The sequence below is a fragment of the Cyclospora cayetanensis genome, unplaced genomic scaffold (assembly GCF_002999335.1).
Source record: "Cyclospora cayetanensis isolate NF1_C8 unplaced genomic scaffold, CcayRef3 CcayRef3_contig_234, whole genome shotgun sequence".
In the NCBI taxonomy this organism is placed as follows: domain Eukaryota; phylum Apicomplexa; class Conoidasida; order Eucoccidiorida; family Eimeriidae; genus Cyclospora; species Cyclospora cayetanensis.
In genome coordinates, this window is record NW_020312186.1 from 28,439 (window position 1) to 35,292 (window position 6,854).

Genomic DNA, 6,854 nt, shown 5'->3' on the forward strand with positions numbered 1-6,854 from the left:
CTATAGTTCACCTGGTTTTCATTTTGATATTTATTCATGCAATGTTGCACCTCAGTAACCCTGCAGTAGCAGCAGTACTAACAGCAGCCGGAGCACCACCGCAAACTCACGGGCCCCCTGGTCGTGGCCATTGGCCACTTGTGCTGCAGTGCCTCCGAGGTGCCTTTGTGGGGGCCCCTAAAGCCCTTGATCTACATCTCTGTTTTTGTTGTGCAAAACGCTTAGCAGTAGTTAAATAGACACGAGGTTCCCACGTATAGATGGGCTTCACTCTGGGGAGATTTCGATCCCTGGAGGCTTTAGAGACTCTAGAGCCCTTGGGGCCTGTAATAAAGTACCTTGTCACTGCTACTGCTGCAGACACACACAGCAGGCTCTGCAATGCCGATCGATCAAGCTGCTGCTTCCCATAGGTTTATGAATTTCCCTTAGGTCAAACACAGCTACACGCAGTCCGTTCGCTTAAATGCCAAGCCGAGCTTTCGGCGCAGCAGGGCCTGCAAGAACAGCGTCGGCGGCTGAGGTAGGAGCAACAAATTAACAGGATCGTTGGCAATGGCACCAGGTGCTGCTTCAGCAGCAAGTGCGCTTCTCGGTTCAGCACGGAGCAGTGATAATCCGAGCAGCAGCTCAGCAGCTAAGGTTGCAGCTGATACTGCTATGGGGTCAGGAGGCTCAAAACAGCCGCATCTTTAGTGCAGCTCGCTGTCAGGCTTTCTGACCAATTTTCAAAGCATTATTTCTCTCGCGAAAAATGCAGGAATCGCGCCATTACAAGTAGCAGCAACGAGTACTACTAGCAGCGAAAGGAAACTGAAACATCAAACATAACAACAGGCGAGGGCATAGTGCAACCCTTCCACCTGCACCGGCGTCAAGACTGCCATAGAAATGTAGAAATAGCGGCAGCACCAGCAGGATCGCATTAACAGGTTGGCGTGTCCATGGAAGTGGGGGAGCTTTATAATCAGCGGGCAACAGCTGCGCTGTCGCCGGCCTTTCTGTTCTTCTATCTGTCGCTGAATTGGCCTAAGGTGTGTGACGAGGCCACTTTAGCAGCAAAAGCCTTCAAGGCAGCGAACCTTGACAAAGAGGCGGCTGCACTCCGCCTTTGTTCTAACACTGAAGATCAGATGGGCAAGGCGCTGGAAGCGTGGAGACTGCTGGAGCAGGAAGGAAGATACGACAGGTTACTGGCAGACAACTAGGGTGATTTGCATTAAGTGCTAGAGACGTAGCCGACAAGGCGAAGAAGCGGTGGAATCACAAGATGTATACCTGTATCTTGCTCTGTGCTTCACTCCGGCTCTTGATTTGCTTCGCGAGTGCCCCTACACACCTGTATCTGACTCTCTCACTCTCCCTGGCTCGCATTCCATCTGTGCATCTCTCTGACTCCCCCCGAGCACACTTATGTGCCTTGCTCAATCTTTCACAGTTTACAGCTCCTCCCCTCCTTTGTGGGGCTACCCTTGCCCGTTGTCCTTTCGCCTTTCGTGGACACCCTTCTTTCCATATTTTATTCTTCCCTCAGTGTTTCCTGCTCCCACCAATGCTGGCCGGTACCTTCTCTGCTTCTTCAGCTGGGTGACTCGTACTGAGGCACAACAAAAAAACTCGACGCAGCAGCAACAGCAAAGCACGCACGGGCACAGCCTATGAGGAAGGCATGCAGCTTTGCCGAGACGCTGTGGAGAGATACAAGGCTGCGAGGGAGAGAGACGCCGCAATTTTCTTATGATACTCATTGCAAGAAAGAGGAAAAAAACTGAGTCCTGAAGCTGTGAAAGCGGCCACAGCGGCATACGAAGAAGCCCTTCAACTGCGCCTCTCTATGGAAGAACTGACCCACGCCTACGAGGTAAACCGACACTATGTCTGCATGCTGATGCATATTGATGAACTTGAAACGGCCATTGCTGCCACTCTAAGGTGAGCAGAATGCCCGAGAAAGATCCAGTAGTTCTCTGGTGTCCTTAAGGCCATCCTCATCGCATCACTCCTCTTCTTAGCCCTAGGCAAATACGCACTGGCGGACAGGTCCCTCTCCGGCCAAAAAATCCGTTTAACATTAAGCTCTTGAGCCTATTCTACCCGTAAATCCCACAGTTACTCGCTGCGAACAGCCTTAGTCCGCTTTATTTAACTGTCGCGCTCCAAGTTCCAAGCCCAGAATCGAAGCCCTGGATACTCAACTGTGAGCTTCAAATTCGAATGCCTTGTGGAGAGAAGCAGACAGAAGCTCACGTTCTGGTATCGCCAATTGGTACAGTTGGGTGTACAGCACTAAGAACCTCCAAATTGGAGGATCACTCTACTGCGAATATGCAGCTGAAGCCGCAGTTGCTTCTTCAGTCTTTGCTTGTGCATGTGTGCTTCAAATCTGTGGTAGGCTCCTCTGTTTATTTCACATCATTTGGAAACTCAACCTTTCATGGCTTTACACTGTGCTTTCTCTATCGTGTGTCTGTGCTGCTTCAGGCCTTAAGGAGTAGCTTCCTAGGGACCCCCGAGTTTGCTGCCGGCGTAGAGGCTGTGGATGCGTTCAAGGCCGGAAACAAAAAACGCACTTGCTGAAGCACTAGATGCTCTCGTATTTCGGTTTCTATTACTGCCTGTGGCAGCTCTGGTGGCCAAGATATCCAGGGAGTTGTGCCAAGGCCTCGAGGAGTGTGTGTTGGAAGGCAATGAAGTGGGCACCCCAGAAGTCCTTGCTGCCCTGCTACAATAATGCGCGGGCCTCCACTAGGCCGTAGGTGTTCATGTCATTTAGATCCAAAAGATCTCTGGCTGGAGTTTCATATGATGTCCGCTTCCCCCACATTCTTATTGAGTGATCAGTCTGCATAGCTGTCCAGCCACCCATTTCATTCCATATAGGAGAAGTGGTAGAGCACTATAGCTATTGCTACTAGGAGCTACTTTAATGAACTATACGTGGAAGACGAACCTGACAAGTAGCTGCACCAATATTGCTAATATTGCTGCGGAAGCACTACTCGCTGCTGGTGCAGCTCCGCCTTGGCGTATTTGCATGCATTTAGCAATTTTTACCCCTTCCGGTGTCCACGTAGGGTGTTATGGATAGCTCTAAAGTGCTTTTCAATGCTCTATATGCTTTCTGCTTCTCCATGACCCAGCTGCATACTATTATGCTCGTCTTGGTCATTTGCGCTGCCTACTCATCGAGTAAGATTCCTTTCGCTAGCTCGTGTATGCCGCTGCAATAGAGCCCATCCAGTGCCCCGTGGCTGTGATCAGGAAGCCGGGAGGGATATTCCTCCCATGAAGCGCTCTCTTGTAGAACCCAGTGTCTACCTCTCCCGCTTTGCTGGTGCGACGCACATGCAGTCGACTCATAAATTTTTCATCGAGTTTTCATCACCTAAGGGGAAAAGGTCAGTGAGAGGCATATGGCTCTGAAAACTGCAGATTGTTGTTGTACAGCATGCAGGGCAGTGGCTGCTTTCCCTCCTCCGACTGACCTCGGGCTTTGCGCATGCGGTGCTGCCGGCAATTCTTTGTCTGAGCTCCTTAGCTGCGCACGATGGCATATTGTCCCGTAGGGTCAGATCACAAGAAGCATGACAGTCATATTTAAGTGGCATGTACTTTGTCTGGGTAAATGAAAAGTGTACCTTGAACTGCCTGACTCCGACCGGCAAGTACGGAAAGCCTGCTCCTAGGCTTTGAGGATGGACAACTGTTGGAAGGCGAAAAGATCACTCTAGTTTACCTGGTATTGCCAGCAAGTTAGCTTCCATGAAAGGTTTCTTAGGGACTAGCCTAGACGACTACGGAAGACGTCACCATCGAAAGGTTCAAGAGCATGAAACTATCGCAGGATGCTCAGGTGGGAGTAGCCTTTGATGCCCACTCAGCCAGCAAAACCTTTTAAAACATATTATAACAAGGTATCAGTCATAGCCACTTACAGCTGCACTGCAGCCGAGAAACAACCGCAGTAGCAACGATAATTTTCCTTGGTACGAAAACCAACAGCCACAGCAGCCGGGCTTAGTGCTCAACCTAGGCAAGACAGCCCGCTGCATATCTTAGTTCCACTATTCCTCTACGTTTGCCACCAAAAGATACCCTAATCTATGGTGCATACTGCATTCCTGGAGACTACACGCACTCTAGAGCTCTCATACTACCAGACATTAGAAGCAGCGCCAAGCATGCGAAAAAGAAGGGAAAGAAACTGGAGTATATAAATGCTTGATGCCACAAGACCTAATCATTAACTCAAAGATACTGGGACCATCTAGCAGGTGAATACGGGATACGTGTAGATGGTCAACCAAGCATGTTGAACTTCCCGAAATAAGCCGAGTGAAGAACGGCCTCCAAGATTTCTTCGCGATGCGTTGTTCTTTTAAAACTAGCACATGTACTCCTTTCATAGCACCTTAAATTCTTTAAACCCACCCCAATCCTTTAGGCCACATCCAGAGTTACACGACTCCTTTTTAGCTCTTGTTCTAGGGTCTTCATAGGAGGACTGTAGGGGAAAACAGGATCTTTCAGCCATGCTGGTTGTACTCGTTTAGGCATTGGGAAAGGGAAAACGTTTATCTTGGCGTGACGCGCATGCTATTTGCTCCACTGTGCAGCGTAGCTGTCCCCATTCCCGCATGCCGAAACCCCATAAATTTAAGGGAACGAAAGGGAGGAGCTCTTCTAAAGAAACAAAGAAACACTCCACGAATTTTTGATATTATTGTATTGGATTGGGCTACATGTATTTCTGGGGAACCCTATAAGAACTGCTACATTTGATAGCACCCCATGGATTGACGCTTGTGTTTTCCAGCTCACCCACTGGCTGTGGATACAGCACGATTTCATATTTCCTTACAGCAATTTTCTTGGCGTGGCCAAAAGCATCTCCTTATTTAAGAGATTTGAATACTTTCTGCAACGGTTGACACATATGGTTTTGGAAGCAATAAGAGTCGTCACTGCTACAAGGCATGTTGAGGCGTGAGCGGCCGCCTCGTACGCTAAGGTGAATGCAATGGCTCCTCAGTGCTCCACCGGCAAGATTTGATCTGCTGAAAAGGATTATGAAACGGGAGACTAGGTGATACAGTTCTAAAAAGTATGACCCTGGTACGGAAAGGCAAATGCTTGAGTTCACCCATTGGAGGTGCATCTCCAATTCTAATTCGCAGATGAAAAGAAGAAAATGCTCCATGAGGCAGGGAAGCAAGCATGCCAACTGTGGCCCTACCCCTGCAGATGAAGACATACAACTGCAGGGAGAACTGCAGCACCAAGCTTTTTCTAGGACCTGACTCATAGTTTTTATCGAAAATAAGCTTCATCGCACTTTTGGGGAAATTGGATAAACTTGAGCAGGGGCCTCTATCAGTAGCTAGGTATTACTATTATCCGAAAATAAAATTTTTTGGAATTTAAATAAACCACGGCATAGATGAATTGGTGCCCTGACAGTGGCAGGTTACCTCTAGATGACCACCAATTAGCTTCACGAAGGGCAGCGGGTTACATAACTGCCCTGTAAAGCTGCATATCATGGTGAACATCTTACGGATCCATGATCACACAAATGCAGCCCCGGCACCTACACCTGAACCAAGGCAAGGCGATTTAGTAGATGGAACCTGGGAGGCAAAGTGAAGTGCAATCGTGGCTTGGGCTTCTTTCTTGGCAGTTGAACGCGCGCCCTAAGCACTAATGGCTTAAGTACTACAGCTCCTTCAGTAACACAAGCTAACGGGTTGCTCAGCTGGTCAGAATGTTGCTGTAGGGACTCCACGCTTTTTGTCACTTTAAGGCAGGGTGGTGGGCATTGGGGACTCAAGAAAAGCTTGAGACGCTTGATTGCGCCTTGAACTGGCGATGCAGCCCCCTAGCTCCTCTGCTTCCCTACTGCCTGCCTCAACAGACAAGGATCCTCAAAACATCCCTTCATTTGAATGGCATATGGCAATGAGTTCTGGTGCCATGCCGAGACCTTTGAGAATGATGGGGTAGCAGGGGTCTTCGATGCGAGCCTGGTGCATCCTTCGAGAAGATTTTAGCCCGAGGACTACCCTGCTCGAGAATCCTAAAAGCCCATGTAAAGTTTATTTCAATACAGAATCCACCTCCATACTGTGTCGAAGATTATTGCAAATGCACACAAAGACTGCCATAAAATCAGTGCTTTTTTTTCTGCTTTCAACCTCACTGGGCCGGCTACTGCAAGCCTGCATGTTAGACGTGGCATCCGAAAAAGAGTGTTCAAAACTAGGAACAATTCGACATGCTGAGAAAGCCGCGAACACCATGCAGAATCATTTAATGACTGTTTGTTCATAAACGATCGCCTCTGTGTACAATGCTGCGTGCAAACTAAGTTAAAGCTTCTGTGTGATAGCTTTCTCAGTGGCTTAGTCAGCGTCAGTGCTGCTCCAGCCACTAGCGGCCAGCAGAAAACAAGCTGTTATTCGCTCATCCTTTATCCCTCTCCATATTAAGCTGGACTCCCTTGTTAATTAACCTTCAATCAGGAATGAGGGCAGACAATCTCAACAAACTTTAAGGTAATATCCTTCCTCACAATCATTCTTACCATACAACATTCCGTTACGCTTTTTAATCTATACACCAATAATCATCGTTCCAAAAGAGTTCTATAAGTATCACTTCGCATGACCATTAATACTGAAAGTGATAATGCTTCAAGTGCCCTTCAAAGTGTGGAGAAAATAGACGGAGGCACTATTGCAGTGTTAGTTCACTACAAGCAAAACCGAGTCAGCGATGCATTATGGCCTATTGACGGGTGGGGTATAAGCCAGCAACGCAAAAGGAAAACTCGAAAGCAGACAGTCTCTCGTGTA

The 6,854-nt window shown here is 48.3% G+C and overlaps 1 pseudogene; it reads left to right on the forward strand.

The window, feature by feature from the left end:
- The first annotated feature begins 555 nt into the window (after positions 1-555).
- On the forward strand, positions 556-2,731 carry LOC113147466 (annotated as a pseudogene).
- The last annotated feature ends 4,123 nt before the right edge of the window (positions 2,732-6,854 follow it).